The sequence below is a fragment of the Prionailurus viverrinus genome, chromosome B2 (genome assembly GCF_022837055.1).
Source record: "Prionailurus viverrinus isolate Anna chromosome B2, UM_Priviv_1.0, whole genome shotgun sequence".
Lineage (NCBI taxonomy): Eukaryota > Metazoa > Chordata > Mammalia > Carnivora > Felidae > Prionailurus > Prionailurus viverrinus.
The window spans coordinates 1,440,144-1,458,838 of NC_062565.1; the positions used below are offsets into that span (position 1 = coordinate 1,440,144).

General features: G+C 52.6%; 1 long non-coding RNA gene and 8 other non-coding genes across 9 annotated transcripts; 5 read left to right on the forward strand and 4 right to left on the reverse strand.

Moving 5' to 3' along the window:
* The first annotated feature begins 279 nt into the window (after nucleotides 1-279).
* Nucleotides 280-17,599, forward strand: LOC125165513 (uncharacterized). The gene is made up of 5 exons (XR_007152144.1): nucleotides 280-951; nucleotides 1,858-2,136; nucleotides 2,403-2,533; nucleotides 2,680-2,898; nucleotides 17,390-17,599. It is a non-coding gene; the product is annotated as an uncharacterized LOC125165513 (long non-coding RNA).
* On the forward strand, nucleotides 735-806 carry TRNAA-AGC (transfer RNA alanine (anticodon AGC)). The gene has a single exon. It is a non-coding gene; the product is annotated as a tRNA-Ala (tRNA).
* Nucleotides 4,039-4,110, reverse strand: TRNAA-CGC (transfer RNA alanine (anticodon CGC)). The gene has a single exon. It is a non-coding gene; the product is annotated as a tRNA-Ala (tRNA).
* Nucleotides 6,826-6,897, reverse strand: TRNAA-UGC (transfer RNA alanine (anticodon UGC)). Its single transcript has one exon. It is a non-coding gene; the product is annotated as a tRNA-Ala (tRNA).
* On the forward strand, nucleotides 8,911-8,983 carry TRNAF-GAA (transfer RNA phenylalanine (anticodon GAA)). The gene has a single exon. It is a non-coding gene; the product is annotated as a tRNA-Phe (tRNA).
* On the reverse strand, nucleotides 10,233-10,306 carry TRNAT-AGU (transfer RNA threonine (anticodon AGU)). The gene has a single exon. It is a non-coding gene; the product is annotated as a tRNA-Thr (tRNA).
* On the forward strand, nucleotides 11,289-11,361 carry TRNAF-GAA (transfer RNA phenylalanine (anticodon GAA)). Its single transcript has one exon. It is a non-coding gene; the product is annotated as a tRNA-Phe (tRNA).
* TRNAF-GAA (transfer RNA phenylalanine (anticodon GAA)) lies at nucleotides 11,786-11,858 on the forward strand. The gene has a single exon. It is a non-coding gene; the product is annotated as a tRNA-Phe (tRNA).
* Nucleotides 12,406-12,478, reverse strand: TRNAF-GAA (transfer RNA phenylalanine (anticodon GAA)). The gene has a single exon. It is a non-coding gene; the product is annotated as a tRNA-Phe (tRNA).
* Nucleotides 17,600-18,695: the final 1,096 nt, after the last annotated feature.

Consider the following 18,695-nt stretch of genomic DNA (forward strand, 5'->3'; position numbering starts at 1 on the left):
TAACAACGTGACCTCTGCGGGCACCTGTCCGCTCCTCCCCGTCCCCTCTCCGGCCAGAGGGTTTAGGATTTTCTCCAAAACTCGCATCTGCGTTAACATTTGCACCGAATTTTGCGTAAAGGTGGGAAGTGACGACTCCGCGCCTCGGGGACTGAGGACAGTCGGGGACGCGCGGGCCTCGGGAGGGGTCACAGAGGGCGCGTTTGTGTCGCAGTTTGCTCCCAGCGTCCCCAGGCTCCCCTCGGTGCGCAGAAAGCTTGTGCAGCGGACACGGTCGGGGCAGGGCCGTGTCCTCTCGTGTGTTGTCCTCAAAACCAGAGCCACCGCGGCGCCCGAACAGAGGCGCTGTCGCGTCTCCAAAGGCGGTGCTGAACGTGGCCAACACACACCCTTGTCGCGTGTGGCGGGTCGCGTGCTGTGAATGAATTCCCTCTTGTCCCAAGTCCACACCGGAGCCGATCGTCTCCAGGGTGCCCACGGGGCGCGTCCTTGTGTCCCCGCGCTACCTTTTGTCTGTCTAGTGGCTTCGTGGGCAGAGAAGGACGTTTTCTGAGAAGGGGGATCTGAAGGTTCAGCAGGCCGCCTTGGGAGGAAGGTGGGGGCCTTCGGTTCCGGACGCGTTTCTCCCCGGGCGCAGCTGCGAGGCAGGATTCAGTCCGAAGATTTCGGAGGTGGAAGGACCTGCCAACCGATCCAGACGGTGCAGTGGCCATTCCCGAAACCCTTGCCCCCGAGGGGGTGTAGCTCAGCGGGAGAGCGCGTGCTTAGCGTGCACGAGGCCCCGGGTTCGATCCCCGGCACCTCCAAGCGTTCGGAGCCGGGTAGCTCGGCCCGGTACTTTTCCATCTCCGCAAAGTGCGCACTTCAGTTGTCCCTTGATCTCCCGACCAGACTGCTTCGCACAGTACAGAATCCACCCGAAGGGAGAGCACGGGACCGCTTTCGTTATTAGTAAGATTTATTCGTAATTATTACTAAGAAGTGGGAAGAAGAAAGAAGAGGAGGCCTTTGGAGAAACTATCTCAGACACCCCCCCTCCCCCCCCCCCCCGTTTCCCTCAGCTGTGCTTGCCTCAGTGGACACACTGCTGGCCCAGGAGACACCTGTCCTGCCGGTCGTCCGGTCCCCACTCGCCCCTGCACCCCCGCCCACCCCCCAGAATCTTGATTGGGCAGCAAAAGGTCGGCCGGTCAACAGCCCCGGGCGCTGGGACCCCAGCTCGTTCCTGTGTTTAGGCTTGCGTCCAGGGGAGGGCGCCTCGGGTGCCTGGGAGGCGCCCTGAACCCGCAGCGGGAACGTTACCCCCAGAGGTAGCGAGCCGCCCCCAGAGCCCTGACAGCAGGGGCAAAGGGGGCTACGCGTTCCCGTGGGGCACCCGGGGTTGAGCCCACTTCTCGCAGGAGGACGGTAACCTGCGGGTGGGAACAGAGACGAGGCGCCCCCCGCCCCCGCACCGCAGCCTGCGCTCTGGTGGAGATGCGGGTGCAGAGACCCACCCCGCGGCCCCTCTGCCCCTTTTTTCCTCTCTGAGTCCTGCGCCGCCGCCCCCTCCTCCTTTCCGCACTCGCCCCGGTGCCGCCTCCTCGGGCAGCTCCGCTCCCTTCAGCTCCCGCGGCCGCGCTTTCCCGGCTGGCGGTTCTGGAACCTTCGCGGTGGACAAAGAGGTCTGGGGAGGCGCTTCGATACTATGGACGCCTCCCTACACCCGCCGCCCGTGGGGGTGGGGGGTGGGGGCTCAGCGCGCGCCGGAGCCGTCCGGGGACAAAGGGATGCGCGCCTTCGCCAAGTCCCCCGCACGGTCCCCAGGGGGTTGGCAGCCGCTGAGTCCTGCTCCAACATCTTGTCTCCGATCCACAGGTCACCTCGGGGCGACGGGGTTATTCACCGCCTTCCTCCTCAAGGTCGTCTCCCTCTGGGCGCGCGCTCCGGCCATTTCCCAGCGACGACGGAGCCTCGCCGGGCGATTCCGGGCAGAGGAGCGCAGGGGTGAACCGGAGAGCGACACGCGGTCAAAGGAGAGAGTCAGGAAGGTACAGTTTCCGCACGGGGACAAGAGAGCCCGATGGAAAGTGACAGGAGAACCGACCATCCGGGATCCCTTCCAACAACAGCAGGGAAGCCGCTGTGGTGATCGAGGTTGGAATATTTGTCCACAACCCCCGGGGGCGGGGGGACTGTTGTGACTGTGAACCTGCCGAGAAGAGGTCCTTGCTCTGCGTCCAGAGCGCCTCCCTGGTGCCTCGCTGTGGGTCTCCGGAAGGTGAGGCCCAGGCCCGGGTTCTGACCCGATGTGACAGCATACACATACTGGTTTTTATGTGGGATCTGTACCCTCTTTCCATCTGGGTCTAAGTTCTCTGAGGCAACGATTCGGGTTCTGCCCTTTTGTGCCCTTCTTGTAGCATTTCCTGCCCGGGTGACAGGAGAAGCTTTGGCGGTGCAAAGGCCCTGGGGTACTGATGCGGGAAATCTGTGATACAGCCAGGCTGCCCCGAGGAGGAGCTGCACGTTTGGGGTTCCAACCTGAGTTGAGGTGGGCCATGCATGTCCGGGTCTGCAGCTTCTAGGTTCTGGGGTCAGCTACTCCCTCCCCCTGGAAAAAGTGTATCCCAAATAGGGATGCCCTCCAGAATTACATGGCCCGAGGGGGACTTACTGTCTGTCTTGCCTTTTATTTAGCAGCTGCTGGAGAGCTTCCCTGAGGCCGTTCCAGGGCTCCACACCAATCACAGCGAGGCCAAGGCCATAAAGAGCAGGAGCAGGATCGTGCCCAGAGAACCCGCGCGAGGCAAAGTGGAGGAAGGTGGTCCCAGCGGTTTCCCTTGCTGGTTCCTGTGCCCAGTCGGGAGTCAGGAGGAAGAATCACAAGGGACGCTCGCTCGCTCAGCCTTTGCTCAGGTAATTCCACCAGCAGCGTGTCGCCAACACGCCTGGATGGCCGCAGCCCAGCGATGGCCCTGGCAGGAAGTTCTGTGGCCTCGCTGGTACAGGGTCCGTCTGCGGCGCGAGCCCAGGAGGAAACCCAGCTGGGGGGTGGGGGGGGGATGGGTCCCTGCTCCCTCTCGTGATCCTGGAGGAGCGATGAGGAACGTGCTTTTAGTTCTTCCAAAGGAGGGGATTTAGGCACCGTCTTTCAGATTTCTCGACGCCCCGGTCGAAAACACAAAAGGAGCAGGCGAAGGCTGGTGCGCTCACCCACGGGGCTCGCGCGGGAAACGGGCGCCTCGCAGAGATGCTCCCGGTTGCGCCGTCCGCGCCGTCTCTGCAACAAGTGTTGGTCTGTGTGAACACAGGACCTTGGTACACCCGCCCCATCCCACCAAGACCCCGGCGGCCCCGTCTCCGCGGGACTCTGGGTGTGGTGCTCCGAGAGGTGTTAATCCACCTAAAGATTTAAGAACAAAATGTCCGGGTCCCCGAGACTTAGCTCCCGGCGGCGTTTTGGTTGAGGGGGTGGTGGGGTTAGTTGGGGTCTTCGAGGGTGTGTTCTGGGTACACTTGCGAGAGTCGCGCCGATTCGGAATAAAATATAAAATAACCGAGCCGCCAACCCCAGGGCCTGTCCCTTACCGTCCCGCCCCGGCTCCCAAATTACGGCTTAAACTCCCGCAGGGCTGGTAGGCGCCCACTGCCCACCCCGCGGGAGCCTGGCGGGGTTCGCACCAGCGCGGTCCTGGCGTCCCCGGAAGCGGGGGCGCGGTGGGGGGCACCCTGGGCGCGGGGGGGAAGCAGAGGAGCCCGCCCCCCCCACCCCCACCCCCACCCCCACCCCCATCCCCCTGCCTTGGACCGCATGGTGCTCCTCAAACCTAGGAAACGTCACAGATGCATTCTTTCCCTTTCCTGCCCTGCTCTTCAGGGGTTCTGCCGGGTGAGACCCGCGGCAGACGTCCCCGTGGATGTGGCTGCCCCGTGGGGCGTCAGGCGGCCTTGCGGCCGTGCCTTCTTCTCCCGCGTTTCTTTGAGAACGCCCGCGACCCGGGCGGCACCAAATCCCACGAAGCGGGAACGACGTAATAGTGGAGGAAAAAGCACGGGTGGAGGAGCCGGGGGTCGAACCCGGGGCCTCGTACATGCGAAGCACGCGCTCTACCACTGAGCTACACCCCCCGCCGCAGGGGGCGGTATCACCTGTAAAGTGAAAACCGCATCCGCGGCTCACGTTGTATTTCCGTCGGAGAAAGTAGACGCGCCCAGCTCTGCGAGTTCAGGCTGCACCTGCTGTAACGAGGTCTGCAGCTCAGTGGGGTCTCCGCTTCTCAATGAGGGTCGGAGTTCCGGCCTCTGGAGTTGTTTCCTGTTTCCTCTGCATTATTTCCAGCTTCTGTGCGGAAAGGGCGCCGCCTAACGACCGCCAGCGTGTCCCTCCTCTTGTCACCGCCTGAGGGCTCAGCTGGCTTCTGAGAAGCAGGGCGCTGAGGGGGCGAGAGCAAGATACAGCCCTGACGTGTACAATCCAGGGACTTCCACTCTGTCCTCATCTAGGCACGCAACTTCCGAGGTTCCTTCGAGGATCCAGACGAGTTGAACAAGAATTTAAGGATGAAAGGCAAGGGAGAAATCTGGAACGAGGAACCAGGTCCAATCACAGGGCTCGGTCTCTTCCTAGAGCAAATACTTACACCTAGGGAGCCCTGCAGCTTGAATTGTGCAGATAGTGACGCCTTCTGCACAAAATAGTAACTATAGAAGGAGGGGAGACAGTTCTGTTCTTTTTGTCCTTGTTGTGACTGGTCTGTTGATTTGCTTTTGCTTTGGGCGCGTATGTGGAGCAGTAAGGGGGAAACGAATAGTTTGAGTTTGGATAGGCATATTTCAAGTATCTACAGGATAGCCCCTTGAGGCTGTCTCTTAAACACATTACAAGCGGAGTCTGGAATTCTCGAGACATCTCTGACCCTGAATTTCGGACATTCATGTGTCTGGGAGGAGAGTGCCGGTTAGGAGTGGGTAGAGCAAGGACTTAAAGTTGTCCATTAAGACCAGAAGATAAAGGGGGCACCTGGGCACCTGGGTGGCTCAGTGGGTTGAGCATCGACTCTTGATTTCAGCTCAAGCCATGATCAGGGTCGTGGAATCAAGTCCCAAGTTGAGTTCTGCACTGATAGCACAGGGCCTGCTTGGAATCCTCCCTCCCTCTCTCTCTCTCTCTCTCTGTCTCTCTCTCTCTCTCCCTCTGCCCCCTCTCTAAATAAATAAACTTGGGGCGCCTGGGTGGCGCAGTCGGTTAAGCGTCCGACTTCAGCCAGGTCACGATCTCGCGGTCCGGGAGTTCGAGCCCCGCGTCAGGCTCTGGGCTGATGGCTCAGAGCCTGGAGCCTGTTTCCGATTCTGTGTCTCCCTCTCTCTCTGCCCCTCCCCTGTTCATGCTCTGTCTCTCTCTGTCCCAAAAATAAATAAAACGTTGAAAAAAAAATAAATAAACTTAAAACGTTTTAAAAAGACTAGTAAAGAACTTACTGGTATTTGTGGAAAAAAAAAGAGATTGCTCCTAGACTGATCTCATCTGTAAAACATTTATACTTCTCATCATGGCCTTACATTTTCCTGAGAACACCAGTAAAAGTCCCACTCCTGCTATCAGCTTCCGGATAAGGTGGTGATGTCTTCTTTGCCTATCATTGCCAGTCTGGGACGATTTTAGTTATACAATGTTGTATATCAAACTCCTCAAAATAGAGTGACTTTAAACACATATCTATCACATTTGCTCACAATTCCCTGGGTCAGAAATTTTGGCTGGGCCTTCCTCTGGCCCAGAGGAATAGCCAGCTGGGGTATTCTCTGCTCTTCACAGAGCTTGTAGCAAGGCTGGCCTCACAGGTGCCAGGGGGCACCACCCTGTGCGGTTTTCTGTTCCCTTCTCTCTTTACGGTTCTAGCTTGGGCTCCCTCATAGCACGGTGATCCTTCGTGGACGCCTCGCAGGTCGGCTTCCCGGAGTGGCCACTTTGAGAGAAGCAATCACAGAACGTGTAGGTCACTTAGGCCATCAGTTCCACCAGTCCCCAAAGGACACTCTTTGAGTAGAAATACTGTCCACAGGGCCGGTTTATTGACAGGGAGGGTCTCCTGCCTCCACAGCACACCTAGGGCTCCTCCACCTTCTTTAGACGCAGTGGGATGGGAAGATGGAAAGGACCCAAGGGCATGGTTGACTTCTTAGAAGACGAGAGCTCTCCATTCCCCGGATTTATCGGAAAGCGAAGCATTCTCTGCTGCAGAGGATGAACATTACTTTGTCTCCAAAATGAACGCAGGTCGAGTTGGGATTTTCCTTACTCTGTCATTTTTCAGGCTCTTACTGAAGAAACAAACAAAAGTCCTTGTTGGGATTCATGTGTTCTATTCCTGGTATGTGATGAAGGTTCACCAATAGTGGTTTGTCCAAGGCTTTGGTTTGCCGGCCAAAGTACTTTTCCAGAGACAGTTGGAATCCTGCTTGCGTCACCCTAATTTTTCCCATGCCCCGGTCTTTAGGATTAGCTGTTCAGGCTAACGAAATTGGGTTCCTCTCTCTCTCCCTCTCCCTCTCCTCTTCCTCACCCCCCCCCACTCTCTCCCCTTCTCTCCTCCTCTCTTCCCTTCTCTCTCCCCCTCTCTTCCTCTTTCTTACCTCCTTTTGTAAAATGATACTCTGTGTGACAAAGCTGGTTATGTTGGCTGCATTCGGGGTTGTTGAATAAGTCTCCTTATTCCCCCTTTCTTCCTTCTGATGTTGCGCCAATCATGTTTACTTTCCGTGAGAGCAGAAGAAAAGAAAGTAACAAAAGGCAGAAAAGCAGATTTGGTTGGTGACTGGGGATAGGAAAAAGGGAGGTGCCCCTGGAGGTGCTGGGCATCGAACCCAGGACCTCATACATGCAAAGCATGCGCTCTACCACTGAGCTACACCCCCAGGCGGGAGCTGCTTGTTTTGTGATATATTAGGAAATACAGCTATTTTCTGTATTCTTGGGCAAGGCTGTGTGTGTGTGTGTGTGTGTGTGTGTGTGTGTGTGTGTGTGTATGCGCGCGCGCACACCAGAAAATGCATTCTGTTAACTCCACTAATTGTATTTCTAAATCGGAATTTTTTTTTTGTCTATACTCAAGAATAGTAAATTCTAAATCCAAATTGATACTATTCCTGCTCCTAAGTTCTTCCCTGTCAGGGTCAGTCTTCTCTAAGATCTTACCGTCCTAATGCCTGTATTTTGTTTTGTTTTTGAGAACCACTGCCACAGAAAGTCTCCAGTTGGAAGTTTCACTTGACTTCATTCTCTTTTTCTCCACGTTTTTTTCCTCCTCCATAGATCATTGTACCTAATCTTCACTGACCATCTTGTCTGCACCCACCCACCTCTTCAAGGGTCTGTACTCATTCTCCTCCCTCACCCTCTACATGGAACCTTACCTTTCTCACCAGCCATTTTCAAGACCGGGATTTCATGCTCTGCAAAATCAAGGAAGCACTTTGACACCCTACGTGCAAAATGAAAATCATTATCACTTATTTCCAATCCTGCTGCTTCCCTCCATTCCGTATCTTGAGAAATGGTCTTAACCCCATGGCTGTCTGGCAAGTCCAGAAAAGAGAAGGAAAGAGGGAGGGAGGGAGGAGAGAGGGAGGCTGGGAAGGGGAGAGAGAGAGGAAGAAAACGTTTATGGGTTCACCTTCTGTCACACTCCTGCCTGCCTCTCCAACCCCAAGAAACCGGTCATCTAATCCTGTCACTATACATTAGTTTGCTTCTAAAGGTTTACACAAATTGAATCACATATTTACTTTTTTGATTTTCTTTCACTCATCATAATTATTCTGAGATTCATCCATGTTGTACATATCAATAGTTTATTCCACTTTATGCTGAGGAATATTCCATGGTATGAATAGACCACAGTTTGTTTATCAGTTCACCCATGGAAAGGCATTTGGGTTCTCTCCCATTATTGGCTCTTACAAGCATATGAATACTTGTGTCCCAGAATTTGTATGGACATAATAGTTTTATTTTTTTCTTTTGGATACATACTTAGGATGTGAGTGGCTGCATTCCGGGGAAGGTATATCTTTGACTTTTTAAGAAACTGACAGAGTGTCTCAAAGTAGTGCTGTTTTCCTTTGCCACTAACAGGATACGAGAGTTTCATTTCCTCCGCATTCTTGCAAACATTCGGTATGCTTGGCATTTTTAAATTTTAGCAAGTCATAAGTGCAATGGTATATCATTATGGTTTTAATTCATGTTTTGCTTAATGACCGATGTGGAACACCTTTTGTTTATTTGCAATCCTTATTGCTCCTTTGGAGAAGCATCTGCTTAAATATTTGTCTGTTTTAAAATCGTGTTTTCTTTTTGTTGGCTGTTTAGAGCGCTTTACACATTCTAGATGCAAATCCTTTATAAGATATAAAGGTGCAAACGTGGTTTGCAAAGGTTGTCTCCCAGTCTGTGACTGGCCTTGCTGTTCTCTTAAACAGTTTTGCACAGAGCAGGATTTAAAGTTTTTTGATGAGGTTAAATTTATCAAACTTTTATGCTTTTGCTGCTGTATCTACAAAATATTTGTCTGACCCAGGGTCCCAAAGACTTTCTCCTATGTAAGGGACCTCACGAAATGTTTTCTTTGGTTTCCTTAATTTTCTGAGATGTGTCTGGATTAGCCAAGTTGCAGAAGAGCAGAAAGGTTTTCGGAGGAAACCCTACGCCTCTTTTCTGTCTTCCTCCTGCACCCACCTTCCCACCTGCCAGGAATTGGATGCAATATTAATACAGGCGGAAGACAAGAGATCCCCCAGATTTCTGGATAGGTACATGTATTGGACGATTAGTTTGCAACACTTGAAGAATCTGAAATCTCCTAAATTGGAAGTAGAAGACAATCTAAGTATTGCAAAACCAATTATTAGGAAACCCTCCTCTAGGCAGCCGAAATAGCTCAGCTGGGAGAGCGTTAGACTGAAGATCTAAAGGTCCCTGGTTCGACCCCGGGTTTCGGCAGGTGGAGCCTTTTGTTGATCCTAACACAGACGACTCCGGTGACCCCGAGATCCACCTTGGCCATCTCAAAACTCCATAATAATGACACCTTAAAACTTATATTTTGTTAACTGATGTAGGAAAGAAAGTTGAACAACAAAATTCATGCTGATAATTCACAATGTTAATTCTACTTAATTAGAATGACATTAAGAAAGCAAGGGAAAAATACATTGACAGGTGGAGAGAGAAGGAAGAAAGGAAAAAAGTTTATATTTTATTACCACTTTTAATGGTATTTTCCCTCTCCTTAAAAAAATGTATTTATTTATTTATCTATTTATTTTCTGAACGATGGGTACAGTCAAGAGGAAGAATCCATGTCGGGGAGAAAGCCACAAACTATTGCCCCTGGGATGACCACATATTATACTCCAGACTCTTATCTCAAAAGCACGAAGGCGCGGCCTCTGCACAGCAGAAGAGATTCTGGAGTTCTGTTAGAGCACAGCAGATACAAGCCCTGATTTGATGCCTGCCGAGGTTGGGGGCAATTCTGATGGCTGGAGGACAGCAGGTGGAGAAGAGACGCTCAGGGCCAGGCTGGCAGCGAGGATGGGCTTCCTGTCCGTTGTCTCCTTGCACTGGGCCCGACATTCAATCGACACTCACAGCACGCTTTCACACACGTCTTGGACTCAGTACACCCACCTCCAGGGCCACCCCAGGGTCCCCAGGGGTTGAATTATAATACAGTTATAGTTATAATTATGACATGGTTATATAATAGACTATAAATATAATTATAACATAGTTATATAGTAGACTATAAATATGTTATAATTATAGCACAGTTGAATTATAACCTCAAGGGCACTGGCCACCACCACGTTAAGACTCATGCCCGCAGTCTGCATTCCCTCCCCGGACTTCGGCTAATCCGTGCACAGCTCTTTATAGGAAATCAGGGTTGGAATACACTGCATGGTGCTTGCATTCACGAAAAGGCACCCCGAGAAAACAGGCTAAGATCGTCACACAGCTCTTTGCTTTCTTACACGCCTGCGTTGTGTGGCTGTTTCTGAAGTCTGTTCCATTTTGTTTCCGAAGTCTTGGGATTCTCCTTGTCCAAAGTCTGGGGCAGCGGGGAGACGGTCGGGAAGTGTGTGTGTGTGGGGGGGGGCATGGTAGAAAAAAAAGTTGCAGAAATCGCAGTGTAAGGGAAAGGGCCAGCACCCCTCAGCGGAAGGGGCAAACCCACAGACACTCCAGGCCCCGCTGGGACTCGAACCCAGGATCTCCTGTTTACTAGACAGGCGCTTTGACCAGCTAAGCCACGGGGCCCCGCTGCCAGCCAGCCTGGGTCTCTCACCAATAGGGTTTTGCCCAGCAGGTGTCCAGGGCGGGCCTCACCCCTTCCTGGGCTTGCGTCCCCTCGGCCTTTGACCCACTCAGAGCCACCCGGACCACCTGAACCCGCACACGGGCTCGTCGGTCTTCCTGCTGCCTTGTGCTGGTCAGCTCACCGCTGAGGGTCAGCAGGGGACTGGGGCAGGGGCCTGCGGTCAGCTCAGCGCTGAAGGTCAGCAAGGGACTGGGGCAGGGGGCGGGAGGGGCTCCGCGCGGATGTCCTCTCGCAGCACGGGGACCCTGGAGGGGAGGCCGCGGGGTGGGGGGTCGCGGGTCCCAGTGCGCCCGTTTTATCAGGGGACCAGGCCCGCGACGCCGCATCGGGGCCTCACACCCTCTCCCTGTCCCTCTGCCTCTGCCCCGGGGGTGTCTCAGCCCCTCGGGGGAGTGGGCGCCCAGTCCCCAGGCCCCCCGCGTGCCTGCGCACCAGGCGTCCCCCAGGCCGCGGATCCCTGCTCTGCTCCTGGGATCCCGGCCGCGGCCACCTGACCTGCGCTCGGCGGGGCTGCAGGGACCCGGTGCGCGGAGAGGCCCCGGGATCAGGCACGTGGGGGAGGCGGGGACCTCCAGGCACCCAGGCACGGAGCCCGGCTGGGCGGGGGCGAGGCGGGAGGATGCCAGAAGCGGGGCCTCCACCCCAGGGCAGACCCTCCCCTCCGACTCGGCAGTCTGTGAGCAGGGGCTGTCACCAAGTGAGGAGCGCGGGGAGGTGGGCGCCGGCTTGTCCTCCTCGTCCTCCTCCTCGGCCTCCACGCCCCTCCTGTCCCCTCCTCACTGACCACCCCGCCGGGACAAAGATAGTGGGCAACTGGACAGTCGCACTTAGGGAATCCAAAAACACCCAAAGACACCCAAAAACTTGAAAACAGTCCAAGTACTGGCGAAAAAAAAGACAAGAAAACACACCCAATAAGGAGCCGAAGTAGCTCAGCTGGGAGAGCGTTAGACTGAAGATCTAAAGGTCCCTGGTTCGATCCCGGGTTTCGGCAGGTGCGGTTTTGGTTCCCGTGAGTGAGCCACGTGGGTGTGTTCCGGTAACACGTCACACGTGGACGCGGGGATCCGAATTTCTCACACGTGCCACGTGTCACCAAGCGCTGTTGTCCTTTTACCTTTCCGCCTCTTACGACAGTAGCGGGTGCTCGCTGGGGTCGCACCTGCACGCGGTGCGCGTTGTCCACTGCGTGAGCCGGGCTGGGGCTCCCCTCCTCCTGTTCCCTCCTCACCGACCACCCTGCCAAGAGTCCGAGCACCGTGCACGGAGGAAGACCGCAGACTCCGAGCCTTTCTGGGTGGACAAAGATATTGGGCAACTGCACAGTCGCACTTAAGGAATCTAAAAACAGCCCCCCCAAAACCGAAAGTTCAACAGTCTAAGTATGGGGGGGCGGGGGGAAAGGCCTCTCTTAAGGAGCCGGAATAGCTCAGCTGGGAGAGCGTTAGGCTGAAGATCTGAAGGTCCCTGGTTCGATCCTGGGTTTCGGCAGGTGCTGTTTTGGTTCCCGTGAACAAGGTGTTCATGCAGACGACTGAGCTACTGAAAAGGGCCGATTGCACAGAGGCTGTGCTGTCACTCAGGAACAGGGTCGCGATCGCAGCCCACTTTTGTTGCTCCCACAGCTGTGCGAACCTTGGTTGCAGGAAGGAACAGGGACGCGGGACCCTGACAAAGTTGGGGAAGACGTGTTGCTGTCACTGTGATGTAAGGAGGGGAGGGGAGGGGAGGAGAGCGGCTGGGAGCAGAGCGGAGGGAGCGGAGGGGAGGGGAACGGAGGGGATGAGAACCCAGCCGAGGAGAGCAGAGGGGAGCGAAGGGAGGGCTCCCCAGCCCGGCTCACGCAGTGGACAACGTGCACCGCGTGCAGGTGCGACCCCAGCGAGCACCCGCTACTGTCGTAAGAGGTGGAAAGGTAAAAGGACAACAGCGCTTGGTGACACGTGGCGCGTGTGAGAAATTCGGATCCCCGCGTCCACGTGTGACGTGTTACCGGAACACACCCACGTGGCTCACTCACGGGAACTAAAACCACACCTGCCGAAACCCGGGATCGAACCAGGGACCTTTAGATCTTCAGTCTAACGCTCTCCCAGCTGAGCTACTTCAGCTCCTTATTGGGAGTGTTTTCTTGTCTTTTTTTTCGCCAGTACTTGGACTGTTTTCAAGTTTTTGGGTGTCTTTGGGTGTTTTTGGATTCCCTAAGTGCGACTGTCCAGTTGCCCACTATCTTTGTCCCGGCGGGGTGGTCAGTGAGGAGGGGACAGGACGGGGTGGGTATGAGGGAAACCCTGGAGGCCTCCCCCCCCCCCGTGCCCTGTGAAGTGTCCCAGGCACCACTCAGAGAATAAACGAAACCGAGGGAAATACATCTTGTCTCTCATTTTTCTCTTCTTTCCGTTGTTTCATTATCTCCAAGAACGCTGAGAAATTTCTGTGATCAGGAACACTAACTTGGAACTCCAGTTAAACAGAATGTCACCCCCAAAGATAATTTCATTCTTTGTTGGTAGTAATAATAACTGTACTCAAATATTACTACACTTTAGTGTCATGCTTAAAAGTCATTATATAAGTATCTATAGCCTTGATTTTGCCACGTGACCTGCAAATTCTACAATATCTACTTTTTGGCCATCTACACAAAGTTTGCCAACTCCTGGTCTAGAGGACTCTCTTCTCTGAGTCCTTGAGGAATGTGTTGGTGAGGAGAAAAACAGCATCCTTCGTAAAAGTGTCTGCAGGGGCTACTCTCTGCAGGCCCGGAGGGACAGATGGACGCTACAATTGCAATGGCTCCCGGACCCAGTTGTGATGATGGGATACAGGAGTGGCTGTGTCTACTGCAGCAAGGCATCCTGGGTCTGGAAATACCTATGGGGCAGACTCAGGGATCCATATAGGCCTGCAGTAAAATAGACCTGATTCTACTGTCCACATGACCTGTATAAGCCCCCCCCCAACCATAGACCACAGCGACATTTTAATGTGTTCCAATACCTAATGTCAGCTCAGAATCGTGTTCAGTCATCTGCAAACATTCTTACAATTGCCTCGGTGAGTGGACTTCCTTTGGGGAAGACTAGAAAAGTAATACTTACCGTGTACATTTTTAGCTGTGTGCCAAGTTCCCTGCTCAAGTGGGGCCAGCCTCCTCTCGGTTCGAGGAGATCTGGGTCGGGTTCCGGACGTGTGAGATGTTAAGTTAGGAAACGCCAGTCGGGAGCCATCAGAGTTCTCTCCACTTGCGGAAATAATATTTGCGAAGGATACTGCGGTCCTGGAAGAATTCCAAATACGAGAACCACCGGCAAGGACTTGAAAGATGCAGAGGGCGGTGATTCTTAGCACTTGGCCGTCCCGCTGCCTGTCTGGCCTGCGCAGAGAGCAGAGTCATGGTGAGAAGTGGCAGCATAGTATCGTGAGCCGAATGAAGTGGTCGCTTCCACGTCCGATAGGATTTCCCTCCTGGAGCAAATGTCGCGGCCACTCGTACTTCGTGTGCACCTGCTGCCGCAGAAAATATTTCACTCTTCGCGTCGATGGAAACTGACCACTGCTCCGCGCTGACTTCTGTCTCTCCAAAATTCTGTGTTGAAGCCCCAACCCACTGAGTCCCAACCTCAGACTGTGACTGTACTTAGAGACAATTAAGGTAAGATAGGTCATATGAGTGCGGGCTAATCCGGTATGACTCAGGTAAGGACCGTGTCCTTCCAAGAAGAGGAGACGAGGACGCAGACAGCATGCACACCGAGGAGAGACGTGAGGACATGGTGAGAGGGCTGCTTCCAGGAGAGAGGCGTCAGAAGAAACCAAACCTGCTGACGCCCTGACTTTGGACATGTAGCCTCCAGAACTGTGAGGAAATGAATTTCTGTTGTGGAAGCCACTGAATCTCTGGTGTTTTGCTTCGGCAGCCCTGGCAGAGTAACACAGCCATCAGGCATGGTTCGCCTCCGACAGGCAGGGCCGGTGAGATATTTCCAGTCTCGCCTAGAAGCACAGGGCAGGCCTAGCCTTTAACGATCGAGTCCTGGGACACCGCTCACCTCTCCATTGTGCAGGGTATCGCGCTGGTCCGTTATATTGATAATAACATGCTTATTGGACCTGGTTTTGAGTCTTTGATTACAAGCAGCCGCCAGTGTAGACTCCTTGGTTAATATGTGCAGGCTGCAGTGTGAAAGCACAGCCCACAAGAGTTCATGAGCTTGTCATCTCTGTGACCTATCTATCGACCATGTTGACATAACCCTTCAGGGGTGACCAACAAGCTGTTGCTTCTGGCTCGTCCCACTAGAAAAGAAGTAAAATGTCCAGTGAGCCTCCTTAAATTTCGGAGACAATACAGTCATTTGTACTTGAAAAGCTACCAGATTTGTTTGTTTTTTTTTTAAACCAGTTGTTTTTAAATTGAGGTATAATTGGCATATGACATTCTATCAGTTTCAGATGTACAGCATAATGGGTATCTGTATGCTTTGTAAAATGACCAGCACAGTTGCTCATGTTGTATACTGTTACAAAATGTTTTTTTTTTCTTATGATGAGAAGATGTAACCTCTTAGCAACTTTCAAATATGCAGTAAGGTATTACCAACCATAGTCACCGTGCTGTGCCTTACATCCCTAGGACGTATTTATTTTATGAATGGGAATCACACCTTTCACCCATTTCGCCCCTCACCCCTGCTTCTGGCAACTACCAGCCCCCTCTCTGTGTCTAGAAAAGCTACCTATTTTGTGTGAAGCCCGGAACAAAGGAAGTCTGTAGCAGCTCCAGGCTGTATGAAGGCCACAGTGACAGCTGACCTCTGTGACCCAGCAAAGCAGAGTGTCTGTGGAAGACGCAGATGGTATTTGGAGTTTATGCATTTTTCTACAAGTGAGTCACAGGACACACCTTTGGGATTTAGAGGAAAGACTATGGCATCCTCTGAAAATTGTTATCCTCTTTAATAAAATAGTTTGTAGCTTGCTACTGGGTCCAGGAGAGCTTGGATTCTCGAGCACAAGTCACCAAGTTACAGTGGGACCGGGGGGCTTCCAGTCATGACGGAGGTCTCTCTAGTCCACACAGCCGTAACACTGGGCATGGACAGCATCAGTTCATCACAAGTAGAAGCAGAGTATCTGAGCAGGGTCGACAACCACGGACCACAGGCAGAGAAAGCAGCTATGTTCCCTTGGCTCTTACACTTGGGACATTTTCTCTACGTTTTCAGCCCACACCCTCAGCTTCATGGGGTGTTTCCCACAACTGAAGAAGGGAAGAGACCGGCCGGGCTTCCAGGTGGTTCTGCTGCACCACATGAAAGCCAGCAGGTTCCAGCGTACTTGATGGCCAGTGGGGAAGGCGGATCTTCCCAGGGAGCGTTGCTTCACCCAGGCACCTGCTGGCTCTGCCTGCAAGGACAGAGGTGATATAGAGTCCGCGCTAATTACTGAGAGCAGCTCACAGTTTGGCTGGATGATTACAGAGAGGCTTGGAGGGAAAATTATTGGGGACGTGGTGACAAAGAGGTCTGGGGAGGAGGCCGAGGGTTAGATTTCTCCAAAAGTACAAAGTCTAAGGGCATTTCTTCCCCAAGTGAATGCTCTCCAAAGAGCACTGTCCTCAGAGGGGAATCTGAATGGGCAGGTGGACAAGATGACCCATTCTGCTAAGTCTGTAAGCTTCTCCTGTCCTTGCCACCACTGTCCTTGTTCAAGGAGCTGGGAGGTCACTACGGGCTCAGCAAAATAGATCTGCTTTGAGCCTCTTCTGAGTGACCAAACTCACAACATCACAAACCCTGAGTCTTCACATGTTATCATTCCACGGAGGAACCAGTTACCCACCTCGCGTCGGGTTCGTTACACCTGACCAAGTTCACACTACAGGGTCGGCGTATGTTGTCACCGGAATAGAAACTGCCCCTGGGTGGAGATTTGCCTTTGCCTCTCACAGTGCTCTGGCCAAACCACCATCCACGAATTTGCTGAGTGTCCTGTGATTGCAAAGCATTCCTTCTGAGATAAGAAACCAGGAGCAGATGGAGTATGGCGGTGGGCTAACGTGGAGCTCACCATCTCTCTGAAGCAGCTGGCCTACCGGAGTGGTGGACTGCCCTCCCAAGTACTTGGTTATGGTGCGGGCTAGGAGACAACAGTTTTCTGGGAGCTGGGGTAATGACATCCAGGACATGCTAGGTACTCTGAACCAGTACGTAGCACTGTCTCTCTCTCATCGGGATTCGTGGTTGCAGGAGTCAGGGAGAGGAGATGGGGACTCAGTCCATTTGCTCTTATGGCTAATGGCCAAGGGACCATTTTGCTTCCTGTCTATGCCATTGACGACCTTCATTCTGAGTCCAGAGCCTTTACGTGTTTTTCCAGTGCTCTCTATGTGATCGGAACTTCTGTATAACAGGCATGACCTTATTTAGAGAGTTAAAAACAGTGGGGGTGGGCGGTTAGTGAGGGATGCAGAGGAGAACCTGACGGCATGAAATCGCTAAGTTCCCTGTGTCAGAGCTGTGAAGAATTCACCTCAGGAACCGGTGAAGGAGGACGTGGTCTGTTAAGTTGTGTACAAAGAGAGGAGGGATGAGAATGTTTTTGGACAAAAACAGTACTTTTCCTGCATCTAGTAAGGAGGAGAGACCTATTTCGGTTGCACCAGAACACTGTGGATTCACTAACCCCCTGACTCCCACCCCCACGTTTCTCACCTTTGGAAGCACTGAGTGATTAGTTCTCTTCTGTGGAGGACCCCACTTTACTTGTTTAGAAAGCGTCACAACCCGTTGCTTGCTCCTTCTGGTGACTGTACAGGATAATTTCTAGCTGAAGACAGAAGGGTGGGGACGGAGGGGGAAGGGACTGTCACCGGGAAGGTTTGTTTCTCCTTGGCCTGCAGCTAGTACATTGACCCAGGCACAGTTGAAAAAATAATGCCCTTTAAGAGATAACTGACTGAGAATCTCATCTGTTACTTTTTCTTTCTCTTTCTGTTTTCTCTTTCATGCCTCTGCAAGATCTTGCCAGTGGAATCGAGTCCTCAGGCTTGATGTGACTCTGTCGTCCCCAGTTCCAGATCTTTCTCTTTTGTTTCCTTCAATCAAATGTTCCTTGGGAAGACAGACATCATCAGTAACGACGAGGCCCGTGGCGTTGAGATGGGTCAGGAGCAAAGGCAGCCCATGCAGGGTATGAACCGAACTCTGATGTAAACAGGGCAAAGTGAGTAAATTAATTCAATGAGAGGGAAGTGAGGAAAGGCTGTCCGTGTGTGGTTTAAGAGACGGAAGGGGAAGGGCAGGAATGCACTCGACCGCTGAACTACACTGCCTCATAATCCGAGAAGTTCAGAAACATACCTGTCTCTGCTGACTTCCATTAGTTGCTACTGGTTCCCCATGAAATGAGTGTAGACGTGGAAATAAGGACTTAAAAATGTTGGGGAATCTTTTGATGGCTTTGACCCCCACGTGCATACCCAGAGGACCTGGCTCACCTAACAGTGTGTGGGTCTAATGGGGGCTGTCCGCCTGCTCAGTGAATAGAACAAAGAGAGGGAAACAGACTAGTACAGGGGAGCAAAACTTCACCTCTACCCATCCGAGGTTCTCAACTGGGACTCTAACCAAAAGGTAGATGAATAAGAGAAAAAACAGTTTATTAACGTGTGAAGTATATATCGTGTGGGATTAACCTCAACAAACAGTTGCTGAAAACATCAGCTTAGAACTTCTTAGCATCTTCTACAAAGAGCAGGAAATTTTCAGAGAAACAACAGGACCAACGGGACTGAGGAAGACAGTTTTAGGCGATAAGGGCAGCAAGGCGGAAAGTAAAGACATGGCAGGAAACTAATGGGGAAAAGGTCTGTTTGCAGCTTCGTCTGGTGCCTCTCCAGGCTGGTACATGTCCGTCTCCTGTAAACAGAGACTTTAGATCCTGACTTCAGGCAGGAAGGGGAAGGGTAGAGAGAGATTTTCTTGTGTTTGCTGCTTCTTAACTGCCTTCTGGTCAAAGTAATTTTTATGTCAAAGTGGCATATTTTAGGTGATATATTTTGGTTTACTTCACTAGTCACGTGTAGTGGGACCATATTGTGGCACATGATATTTTAGGGTTAACCTGTCAACTAACCCAAAAGCATATGAAAACCTGAGAAATTATGTTTTTTTCATATCTTGTTATATTTAAGTGTTTAGGTCTATTTTAAAAAATTTATAGTTTAGGGCAGTCTGGGTGGCTCAGTTGGTTGAGCATCTGACTTTGGCTCAGGTCATGATCTCACGGTTCATGGTTTGAGCCCCACATTGAGCTCTGCACTGA